The sequence below is a fragment of the Macadamia integrifolia genome, chromosome 6, assembly GCF_013358625.1.
Source record: "Macadamia integrifolia cultivar HAES 741 chromosome 6, SCU_Mint_v3, whole genome shotgun sequence".
In the NCBI taxonomy this organism is placed as follows: Eukaryota; Viridiplantae; Streptophyta; class Magnoliopsida; order Proteales; family Proteaceae; genus Macadamia; species Macadamia integrifolia.
Window position 1 is genome coordinate 26,616,944 of NC_056562.1, and position 13,363 is coordinate 26,630,306.

The 13,363-nt window shown below is 37.0% G+C and overlaps 1 long non-coding RNA gene across 1 annotated transcript; it reads left to right on the forward strand.

Moving 5' to 3' along the window:
• Window positions 1–6,936: 6,936 nt before the first annotated feature.
• Window positions 6,937–8,656, forward strand: LOC122082839. The gene is made up of 2 exons (XR_006141414.1): window positions 6,937–7,672; window positions 7,970–8,656. It is a non-coding gene; the product is annotated as an uncharacterized LOC122082839 (long non-coding RNA).
• Window positions 8,657–13,363: the final 4,707 nt, after the last annotated feature.

Sequence of the window (13,363 nt, forward strand, 5' to 3'; positions counted from 1 at the left end):
AAAAAAAAAAAAAACTGAACCCCTTTTTCTTTTCCACAAACACATGCTTATTTAGGTTCAAACAGATCTAAACAGAAATTAGTCCATCCAACAGTACTGCATAATTGAATAATAAACACATCCTAGCTACATCCCACCTTGAAAATTATGAAGCAGATGAAGCTACAGCCTTAGCAGGAGAGATTCTTTTGGTTCCATAATCAAACACCCACCATTCACCACCTGGCTCATGTGTGAAGTAGATACAGTTCCTTGGACACTCATCAAATCCAATTTGACTTGCAGATCAAGAACAATCTTTAATGTCTTGGTGAATGAAGACGTGGAGGAAAAACCCAACAACATTTGTGTTCCATAATCAATATTCGATCTCCAAGTCTTTCAATCTTGTTTTCTCCAAGATTAAACACTTCTACATCATCTACTACATTCATCGACTTCCTAAACACAAGAAAAACTAGTAGAATCTCTCCATTAGATTCAACTAGATATTCTCTGAAACCCTTTGAAGAGGTTGCAGAAGGAATGACACTTCTTACACTCTTTATAATTGAGATTTTAACTCTTTTAACTGTTGAGGATCCTCAAGAACATCAATGATTGCCAGTGTTCCCTGCAAACTCAATACATAAAAATTTCCTCTGAATGCTATGTGTTTGTAAATTTATAATTCTTATCAGACATCCATAAATTTGAGCCAACAGAGGTGAAGTCTCCTTCAATCTATTGGTATGTATTTTTGTATTTCCATCCACGGAGTTTAAAACCCAAGGGAGAATTATCAAAATATAACTGATAGTAATAATAGTCACTTTTAGAGATGAAGGGTTTGACCGTATTGATCATTTCTTGATTAGGAAGAACGAGCCAATGAGGAGATTTCTGGGCAGAGATGGAACCTCTGGGTGCTGCTTTCCATATCTTGGAGATGCCACCTTCCCTGGGTGGGAGACAAAAGTATGTTCTTGCATTGAAGATTTTGTCTGGAAGATCTGCCCATGCTTCTACCCATTCCCAGTAGTTAGTTGTTGGCCTTTTCCACCGGTTCTTTTCCTTCTCCTTCTCCTTCTCCTTCTCTTTTGGTGGGTAATAATTTATGGGCTTCATTTAATTGAATTTTTTCTCCCTATAAATTAAAAAAAAAAAAAAAAAATGAGAAAAAGACCTAGTTTTCCTAGAGGGTGGATCAAGTCCACGCACGAGGTGTTTGATCTACACTTGGATTCCACTCAGAATAAAAACTAATTAAAAGAAGAGAGAGATTAAGTGGGGTCCAAGTGTAAATCAAACACCGTATGAGAATCATTCTCATACGAGGACTTGGTCTGCACTCGTTTTCCTACACCGGTGCACGGGTCTCATCCCTTTGATCCATGCAATAAGTTGTGAAGGTAAAGTTTATCCAAGAAAAAAATGTGCATAAAAAAGACAAGAAGTTGGGGCTCAAAGATCAAGCATTTAAATGGAAGTGAGTCCGATTTGACCCCCTTTATCCTCTAAAAAACACTCTAGTAGTGGTGACCGAATGCTCTCCTGGACCGTGACACACTATGTATTGGGTGTGATGAGCCTCCACACTCAGAGATGACCCCCACATTCCTTAAATGGTGTGAGATTGTTGCAGGAGGAAATGGTTAAGAAGAGGATCTGGCCTCCCTAATAGTACTGAGGCTTCAAAATCAAATCACTAAAATGAAAATAAGAAATCAGGAGTATGTTTCCTATTGGCGAAGGCACACACACACCAAAGAGAGAGAGGGACAGAGAGAGGTATGGCACTGAACTCTCAAATTTCCAACAATGGGTGAGACATAAAAAGGTATGTTCATTTGTGGCCTCCAAGTTTTTTTTTCTAGAAAATGATACAAAGACAAAGATATCCACCGCTATATGCTTGGGAGTGCAAGTCACAAAATTAATGCATTTATATTCTACCAAAAATATTAATGAATGTATAGCAATCGTTTTTCTCTATAAAGAAATTAAAAAAAAAAAAAAAAAAAAAGCATTTTTGATTGCAATTTCAACGTCTAGACATAAGATGCAATGAAAAGATGCCTCTATTCCTCTGATTGAATGTCTGTGTGTACATCCCTATTAACTTGAACATTGATGCAATGACCACACAATCGGTAGTGCTCTTTTTCCCAATAAAAAACCATTTATTTGGACAATATCCTTGTTGACTTTGAATATTCACCCACCTCGGGTCCTTTAGTACTCCTTTGTCCTCCTTGGAGAGCAAGTCTGCTCTCATATTTTATGTAAGGTACCATACCAAATATATTATTATAAATTACTTAATCTAATTTTTGGGCTTGATTGACCCTAAAGATCCATCCTTTCGTGTCCTCTGTCCTATGTGGGGAGCAATAAGATCCATTCTTTATAACAGAGAAATCATATATTGTGTTAATGCCACGGTCCTCTAATCCTTGGAGAGGTTGACCTTAAAGGTCCATGCCCCCCCTTGTGCTCTGTTCTCCTTGGGGAGCAAGTCTCTAATAATTGATCATCAATGTAATGCTGACTTTGCCTTTAATCCAGGAGTATTTATCTAGGTTAATTAATTAGTGACTACATTCCATTTACTAAAATTTTGACTTGGGCATGAGTGAAAGGAAGGAATGTCAAGGGTCAAGTAACTTTGTTTATTTAACGTTTACATGAAAATCAAAATAAGTAAAACGTATAAGAGAATCATTTTTTCCATTGAACGATTCATGTCATTTTTGGATGATGATTGTATACGAACGAGTAACGACTTCATTTGAAAAAAAAGTAAAAACAACTGAAAAGTTTCTCTTAGCTTTAGGTGTTTTCTATGTCCCTTTCAAGTTTTGTGCTGTTTAAAATTATGTCTACATGATTGGGCCAGGTTTCTTCAAACCCCAATTCAACCTTAGGTTTCCAAAATTCAATCCATGCCCAATTTAACTTTGCGGGTTTACGCTTAGACCCAACCTTGACACCAACCAGGTTTCTTCAAACCCCAATTCAACCCTAGGTCCCCAAAATTCAATCCATGCCCAACTTAACCTTTTGGATTTATGCTCAAGCTCAACCTTGACCCCCGTCAAGTTTGGGTCGAGTTGACCTTAGCTGGTCTTGTATTTTTTTGTTAATTTTTTTTTTCCTACAAAGGATCACAAATGTTAAGCCTATACTTACAAAAGGAGAGGGGTTGGGGAGATGTTAAGGCTATGACCATGCTTTGCCCAACCCTAATCTATTAATTATTCAGCAAGCAAGGTTGTCAATTTGGTTATAAGATAGACATTTTAATCGCTTGGCATCACCACGTCTCCCAAAAATTGGATAGGCCAAATTTGGCCTAATTCTTCATGATTGCAATTGTATATAAAGTTCACATCAGTACATGATAAGAGACACAAAGATACCCTATGTAAAGAAAAGGGAGACATAGTTTGACCATTTGGTCGTCTTAGCTCAATAGGTAAAAGTATGTGACTTGTGTAACACATGATATGGGTTGAAGTCATACAGAGAACAAAACTTAACCAACGTATAGTGACAAGCAAACTCCCAAATCATTATTCACATTTACAAAGTATACTATTACCAGAAAAAAAAAAAAAAAAAAAAAAAAAAAAAAGCAAGAAAGTAGAGAGATGAACATGATCTTTGAGATGGACAGATAGGGGAGAAAACTTCGGGAGAGGGATGAGTCAAGAGTTTGTGCGTTTTGATTGTAAGGAGAAAAGGGATTATGGAACTAGGGTTTTAAAAATACATTAAATACTAGGGGAAGAGAACACTATTACTAAATACAATAATAGATTAGGGTTAAAATCAAGCCGAACTAGATTGGATTGACCTTCATAACCAGGTTAGGCAGGGTTCGGGCTCAAGGTGGATTCGGGCCGTCAGGGCCAAACTTACGACACATCGAGGACAGCATCACAGGTCAGGTGGTACAACAATTTTCACGGGGTACGGAAACCTGAACTAACCACTGTTTGCAGGGTGCAAGGAGATGATGAAACAGCATAAGGATTGAAGGAGATGATGAAACATATTGTCGAACTTAAAACTGAACCCATTTTTCTTTCATTTAATTTAATCTGGAGTACAGATCTTACATTGAAACAACAATTGGAAGCTTAATTGAAAATCAATCAAACTCTAAATTAACCACAATTTCCACAAACACATGATTAGGTTCACACAGATCTGGAGTCTAAACACACTAAGCAGGAAACATAGTTTTGCTTCCAAAATCAAACACCCACCATTCGGTGCCTGGCCTATGTGTGAAGTAGATGCAGTTCCTTGGACACTCATCAAAACCAGATTGAATTGCTGAGAACCATCTTTCTTCTTTCCTTGAAAACAAACGTGGAGGGAACACCCAACAGCCTTTATGTTCCACAACCAAAGTCCGATCTCCAAGGTTTTCAATCTTGATCCACCACCCTTTCTCCCTGCTAAGATCAAGCTTGAACACTTCAACATCATCTACTACATTCATTGATCTCCTAGAAACAAGAAACACTAGCAGTATCTCCCCATCAGATTCCAGTAGATATTCCCTGAAACCCTTTGAACATGTTGCAGAAACAGAAGGAATGGCTTTTCTTACACCTCTTATTATTGAAACTTTGGCTCTTAACTTTAGTTGAGGATCATCATAATCGACAACGACATCGATAACTGCGAGTGTTCCCTGCAAACTCAATGCATAGATCTTTCCTTCAAATCCAATGGCATTTGTAAGTTTAAATTGTTCTTCATTCAATGATGATGAATTTGGGGTGACAAGAATGATGGAGTCTTCCTCAATCCAACATTGTACACCAGATCTTCCCTCTATGCGTTTGATTCCATGGAGTGTAAAACCCAACTTAGAATCATCAAATTCTAATCGAATGTAACAATCAGTTTTACAAATACAGGTTTTGGTTGTGGTTGTATTGATCATTTCTTGATGGGGAAGAACAAGCCGATGAGGAGATTGCAGGGTGGCAGAGCTGCAACTTCTGGGTGCTGCTCTCCATATCTTGGAGACACTGCCTTCCCAGAGCTTGAGGAAACTGTTTTTCCTACCATTGACTAATTGGTCAGGAATGCCCATTATTCTCTCCATTGGTAATAGTTGATTTGATTTTTCCACTTGTTCATCTCCTTCTCCTTCCTCTTCTTTTCTTCTCTTCTTCATTTGATTGGATTCTTTTCCTCCCTATGAAAAAAAAAAAAAAGTTGTAATATTTATTTGTGTTAGTAAAATTTAAAATAAATAAAATGATTGCAGCAGCTAAGGCTACCTCAAATGATCAGAGCCAGAACCAAGCAATGGCTAGCGAGCCAGAACAAGCTGAAAAATTACAGTGCATACATTAACACACTTAGGCGGAGTAAAGTGTTGCTGTTGCTTGCTGGATTCGTGTCCTAGTTGATCATAGACAAAAGAAACAACGCTGAGCTGATCGTAGAGCATTGTTGCACATTAACATGCTTTGACACGTTAGCTCGCACAGCAAGAAAACTTAATCAATTTGTGCTTTAATAAACTCCAGTATTGAGGCTTCAAAATCCAATCACTAAAATGGAAAAAAAAAACCCCCAAATTTAGAGTATTTTACCTGTTGAGAGACACAAAGATGAGAGAGAGAGAGAGAGAGAGAGAGAGAGAGCACTCTGGTTCTGAACTCACAAATTTCCAACTAAAGGTGAGGCAGTTAAAAAGGTTTGGTTATAGTAGCCTGCAAGTTATTATTATTATTATTTTTCTTAGAAAATTATTTTTAGACGAAAGATATACAGTGAAAAATGACTATCCATTAGAACATGCCAGGCACATGGAAGAAGAGATTCAAGATTCTTTCAACCACAGAATGGATAATAGCTAGAGTACTATCATACACGAACTCGGCTGGACCTTCAAAGATAGGGAAAGAAGATATACTTCATATATACTTAGTCTGCAAGTCATAAAATTAATTGGGAAATTAATGTATGTATATCAGCTTTTTTTTTTCTTCTATAAAGATATAAAAATATATAGCACCTTCTGTTTATGCTCTGTTCATGTAATATCCTTGGGCATGGCATGGTTGACCTTAAAGGTGCATCCCCTCGAATACTATATATGTTCCTGGGTGTGTATATCCTCTCACCTCGGGTCCTTTGTCCTCCTTGGGAAGCAAGTCTTAAAGGTGCATCCTCTCGAGTTGTAAGTTCTACTTGGGGAGCAAGTCTGATAATTGATGAAAAGCAATGCTGACCTTGCCTTTAATTCAAGAGTATTATCTAGGTTAATTAATTAGTGACTCGACTCTACCTACTAAAATTTAGACTTGGGCATGAGTGGAAGGATGGAATGTTGACCCGAATAGGATTTTATCTGAGATATGTGATGATATCGTGGGTCTGTTATAAAGGTATGACTCGATCGACTGTGAATTGATGTACTGATCCGAGTTGGAGGAGTATATAATGTTCTATCGTCTTGTTGAGCAAGTACTGAAATTTGAGGCATTTTTCGTGTTAGGGTTTCTAGGCGATTTTCTTGCCGCGATTTGGGTGCTCTTGAGAAATTCTCCAATTTAACTTTTTTTCAATTATAGTGAAACATCTTCTTCTTCACCCAAAGATGTAACACACCAAATCGATGTCTGAACCACATTAAATCTATGTGAATCTCTCTCTTTTGTTTTCTTTATATTTGTTGGTGTTTACTCTAATAAAAACATGTCTATACTAAACATGTTTTTGCTATTTCCGATTTAACTATGGTCTCAAGTTTCGACCCATTAGGGACAGCACCACAGGTCAGTCAGTACAGCGATTTCCACATGGATCCTTGACCACTGTTTACAGGGTACAAGAAGATGATGAAACAGTGCAAGGACTGAAGGAGATGCTGAAACAGAACCCCTTTTTTCTTTTATTAGTTTAATTTCTACAGATCTTTCATTGAAACAACAATTGGACACATTACTAATCCATCCAACAGTACTGTATAATTGAATAACAACACATCCTAGCAACATCCCACCTCGAAAATTAGGAATCAGAATCTACAGCTTTTGTCGATTCTATTAAGTTGAGATAAGGTTTTGAATATTGTTGTTGTAATCTATAGCCTAATGGGAGAGATTCTTTTGCTTCCATAATCAAACACCCACCATTCGCCGCCTTCCTGATGTGTGAAGTAGATGCAGTTCCTTGGACACTCATCAAAACCAAACTGACTTGCAGAGAACCGTCTTTCTTGTTTAGGTGAAAGCCTAGGTGGAGGGAACACCCAGCAACATTGTTGTTCCATCATCAATGTCCGATCTCCAAGGCTTTCAATCTTGATCCACCCTTTCTTGCTGGTAAGATCAAGCCTGAACACTTCCACATCATCAACTACATTCATTGATCTCCTAGAAACAAGAAAAACTAGCAGCATCTCCCCGTCAGATTCCCCTAGTTATTCTCTAAAACCCTTTAACAGTTTGCAGAAACAGAAGGAATGGCTCTTTTCAAACCAGGTATTATTGACATTTTGGCTCTTAAATTCTGTTTAGGATCCTTGACAACATCGATTATTGCGAGCTTGCCCTGAAAACTCAATGCATAGATCTTTCCTCCGAATCTTATGGCTTTCGTAAATTTAAAACTTTCAACAGAAGATCCCAACTCTCAGCTTCTACTGTTTCACAAGGTAAGTATTCATCTTCTTTTCCTTCCCTTCCTTTACTTCCTCTGTTCTTCAACATTTTTTAATTCCTTGTGATTGTTCATCTCAAGATACTGGTGTGAGTTTATACATTAACAGATACAGAACAAGAATTCTTTTTCAATGGAAAAAACACATGCCAGAATTTTCTGATGTTGGCCCAAGAATTTAAATAGAATTCAGATCTTTTTTTTTCTCAAAATACTTCCCGATTAGTTCCTTGTGTTCTACAGCATTGATTCTCTTTGTAACTTTTCCTCTTTTTTTTTTTGGCTGGTTTAGTAACGCAAGAGGGGCTTCAACAGAAACAAAGCATGGCAACCAGAGGAAAAACTACTCAGCAGGCGCTCGTAGCACCGAAAAGTCCAGATGCTGGTCGCCTATAAAGTTCTTTGATCTCCCTCCTTGCTAACCTCTTCCCAAATACGTAGATCTCAGGGATGGAAGAAATGCATCTCATTCTTGTTGACGGCAACGGGATTGTGTTTTAGGAAAAACATCAGAGAACGAACAACGGTTTGAGAGAGGAAATAATGGAAATAGGGTTTGCGATGTCATTATCTCACAATCGGATCTAGAGAACCGAATCAGGGTAGAGAAGAACAAATAAAAATAGAAAGACGGCCAAAGAGATAATCGGGGACTTCGGAAACGATAGGGAACCTTCAGAGCGGCAACGCTCCAAGGAAGGCATGGCGGAAACTTTGCTTGCTGGCGCTAGAGCCGCCGTCGAAGCAATGGACTGGGAAGAGCCAAAACGAGCAATTGTCATGAAGTATTTGAAACTCTGTGTTTTTCATGTACATTGCATTTCCTACACTCTCAATAATCCTAGACTTTTCATTTCGAAAACTCCACGTTTTAAGTTGTGATACTGAGCTACACAAGATGTAGCGCAATGGTGCGCTATAGACGATCCAGATCCCATATGGGATTCGGTTCCTATCAATGAGTATTTATTTGGGTTAATTAGTGATTCAACTCCACCCGTTGAATATATTTTTAAGAGTGACAAGGAATATCAAGCCAAGTCCAGGAACTCTATTTATTTGATATTTACATGAAAAATCAAAATAAATATAATATACTAGAGAAGCTTTTTTTTTTTTTCATGAAACGGTTCGTGTCATTTTAGATGATGATTGTAGGCTCAAGGACTACATGTTATGTAATAAACACCAAATATATTATTATAAAATACTTAATCTAATCCTTGGTCATAGTTGACTCTTAGGTTGCGTTTGGTAACATTTCTGTTCCAGAAACGATGTTTCGTGTCAAAAACGGAAATCCCAGTTTCTGTGTCAAAATGTCTTTTTTTTTTTTTTTTGAAGAAACGGGAAAGATAAACTACTTTTGTCGTTCCGTAAATTCTCATTTTTTTCACTTTTGTTAAAAAAAAAAAAAACGAAACACACCATAAATGCACCGAACGTTTTTTTTTTTTCGTTCCCATTGAACAAAAGAACTCTAGAAACGTTTTTTTAGAATGTTACCAAATGCAGCCTTAAAAGATTGTTCCCTTTTGTGTCCTCTGACCTGACCTCCGTGGGGAGCAATAAGTCTCCCAAGCTCAATGAAATTAATGTCTCTGACTTGGCCTTCAATTTATAAGAATTATCCAGCTTAGTGACTCAAATTCGTCAGCAAATTTTTTTGACTCGTAATATAATTTCACCATTAAATTAGAGTTTTATTAATGGATTTATATTTCATCATTTGTATCATATTTTTTTCATTTTATTTTTATTTTTTCAACGCATTCACTATTGATTTGTTTTCGCATGAATTTTTTTTTTCTAGGTTGATTTGTTGTGATCTGAAGGGCATTCTCAATTTTTTTCAGTGATAAGCCCTTGAGTCAAACATAGTGCTCAACATGACATGTTTAGTATATCTTGATCGCCTCAAATTTAGGCAAAATGGATTTTATTCTATTTTTCAATTTGATTTATGTCTTGGGAACTTTATGGTTTTGAAATTAACTTACCTCATGTGGTACTTGTGTTCTTCTCCATCACATATGTATAGTCACAGATATTGTTCATTTAGCAGGTGTTGACCATTGAATGGTGTTGGTATGGGGAAGTTTTTTTTTTTTTTTGGTTAGAAGTATTGGAGTCCTTTAAGGGGCAAGCGATCCAAAGGTAAGGTATACGAATGTTGTAACCTAGTGGTCAAGCAGTCGAAATAGCCTCTTGACATTCTATGGGTAAAACTGCATAATTCTTACCCCCAACCTCACACATACGAAAGTCTCATACACCGTATACATCCAAATATTGGGGTCCTTGATAAGCCACATGTAATTAGTTTTGTGGCATATCTCAACTAGTGATCTCACCATATAGGCTTTTCCCTTCTTTTTTTTTAATAGTTACCAATTCAAAATTTTAATCCTTTGAATGACATCTAGGTATGTCTAGATGGTCTGAAAATTCAGTCATGCAATAGAAAACAGGTAAAACAAATAATGGATTAATGAAAATTTTGTACCCTTTTTCATTTTGATTTCTACAGATTTTACATTGAAACAATAGTTGGACCCTTAATTGAATACATAAATCCATCACAATTTCCACAAACACATGCTTAAGGTTCAAAACAGATCTAAACACACATTAATACATCCAACAGTAAATGACACAAACTCTCTACACCCTAAGCAGGAGATATACTTCTGCTTCCAACATCAAACAACCACCATTCGGCTCCTGGCTGATGGGTGAAGTAGATGCAGTTCCTTGGACACTCAATACCAGATTGTCTTGCAGATAACCCTTTTATCTTTGGAACAGACCAGCTAGGAGTTGGAGAGAAAACCCTACAAAATTGGTGTTCCACAATCAATATCCGATCCCCAAAGCTCTCAATCTTGATCCACCCTTTCTCCCTCGTAAGATCAAACCGAAAAACGTCGATATCATCGACTTCATTCATTGATCTCCTAGATACAAGAAGAACTAGCAGTAACTCCCCATAAGATTGCAGTAGATATTCTCTGAAACCCTTTGAACTATTAGAAGGAATAGCTCTTTTTACACCTGGGATTATTGATATTTTGGCTCTTAACTTCTGTTTAGGATCCAAGACAACATCTATGACTCCTAGTGTTCCCTGCAAACTCAATACATAGAGCTTTTCTTCAAATGCTATGGCGTTTGTAAACTTAAATTGTTCATCAGATGATGAATATGGGCCCACAGGGGTGCAATCTTCTTCAACCCATTGGTATTCAATGCTCCTCCCTCCATGAAGTATAAAACCCAATCTAGAAGAAACATCAAATTCTAAATGAATGGAACAACCAGTTACACCAATGTAGGGTTTGGTTCTATTGATCATTTCCTGATGAGGAAGAACAAGCCAGTAAGGAGATTGTTGGGCTGAGCTGCAATCTCTGGGTGCTGCTCTCCATATCTTGGAGACACATCCCTCGTGGCGATTATAGCAATCTAGCTTATAGTGTTTCTTAGAAATATCTACTTGGTCAGGAAGGTCTTGCCTTGGTGTTATGTAATTCTCAACTTTCTTACTATTATTGTTGATTAGGTTTTTCTTCCTCTTCTGATGCTTTTCCTTCTTCTTCTGTTCTTTTCTCTCCTTGGCTCCAAGCTTTGGTGTCTTGGTTTCTGCAACTGATTATTATCAAATTCTTCTCTGTTAGTAACAGCTAGATACATAACAAGCCCAAGAGTGGAATTAAACTTACCTTTAGGCATGTTGAGTGGGTAACAATATATGCGATTCATTTGATTGGAATTTTCTCTCCCTGAAAAGAAATCAAATCACATGGTTCAACTCTGCTAGTGAGGCTTCAAAATCATATCACTCAAGTGGAAACAAAATATGAGAGAGAGAGAGAGAGAGAGAGAGAGAGAGAGAGAGACTTTTCCAACGAATGGTGAGAGAGATAAAAAGGCTTGTTCATTCGTGGTCTCCCAGTTGCTTTTTAGTTAGAAAATGATATATGGACTGAAGATACACATTCTGCATACTTAGGCTGCAAGTCACAAAATTAATTGGAAAATTAATTCATGTCCTATATAGGTATAAAAAAAGGATGCACATTTTGGATTTCACAATAATGGGATGTGGTTTCACCATCTTTTGTGTTTAGGCATAGAGATCACGCCACCAAGGACCACTCTTTTCCCCCCAAAAAAAATATATGTGATAATACCCTGCTCTTGTAATATTATGGCATAGTTGACCTAAATCCACCCCCCCAAGCCTTTTCTGTCCTCCTTGGAGACCAAGTCTGCTCCCTGTGGCGTTGACTATGTCTTTAATCCATGAGTATTTATCCAGGTTAATTAGTTAATCTTAGAAGGAATTATATGGTATTTGTGGTGCTCGTTACCTGCTTGGATTCTCTTTGAAAGACAACCAAGGTTTTAAAATTCAGGGATTGATTTCGATTTGGACTGGTTCTAATCAGATTAGATCCGATGGATTTATTCTTGTATTAAAAAAAAAAAAAATTGTGTTAGTCTTTGGACATTTTTATCCTTAGATTGTACCAGTGGGTCAGTCAAGATCGATATGAATCCGATCCCAGAAATTTTGACTGATTCAATCCAATTTTAAAACTATGTTCACAACTCATATTAAGATGTTCTGAATAGAAAGAAAGTATTACCAAAAAAAAAAAAAAAAAAGACATCAGAAACGAATAAAGGAATATGATATTTATTGTTCAATAAAATCAAGGGAAAATTTCTATTACTCCCTTATACTTGGATTTGGCTCGTCTCCAATGTGTTCAACGCCCTACACACATCGGATGGTTGGGAGGACCTAGGCATACTTAACCGTCCGATGCACGTTGGAGAGGATCCTAATGCCCTTTACTTACCCTACCTACATTCTCATTCTAGGTTGAGAATGCATTCCAAGAATGCAAACCAAACACTGCCTTAATCTCCTTTGAACTTAATGTTATAGACGCCCTCTTGTAATTATGTTTTAATTTCTTTATTGGTGGTTCCTTGCTGATTCAGGAGAGGGAGTATTCTGCTGGAGTTCATGCAGACTTAATGAAAGGTAGAGATGAAGCCTAATGAAGGACTTCGGTGATAGAACATTAAAGCACTCTCAATTCAAAAGCGAAGGAAAAAGTAGAGCTTGCTAAAATGGATTGTATTGGGCCCTTTGATTATTCCAATTTTATAGATAGACTCTGAATCTCATGTATTAAAGATTCTTTTATCTGACCATTAGCCCAAAATAATTAGTGTTGGCCTTTTTCAGTTGTTGAAAATGAAGTTTCCCCCACCAAATTTTCTTTTTCTATCGCTTAAATATTAACAAACACAATATTATGTCAGTAGCATTCTACAATGCATTTTTTAAAAGCTGAAAGTAATGGTAATCTAGTTAGTTTAGGACTTCATTTATGAGCAAAATATATTCTCTTAAGCAATGTAACCAATATTTGAATGTTAGTATTCCTAAATAATAGGATATGATTTTGTACCTAATTAATTAAAAAAATTTATTTGGGTGAAAGTATCTAAATATATTACCACACGTGCATTTTCATGTAGGGTTTACTAATATTTATAAATATATATTTCTGTAATCCTTAGGCATAGTTGACCTGAAAGATCCTCCTTCGGGAGCAATTCTCCCATACCCAATGAAATGTGACATTGTTTATCCCCCCCCCCCCCC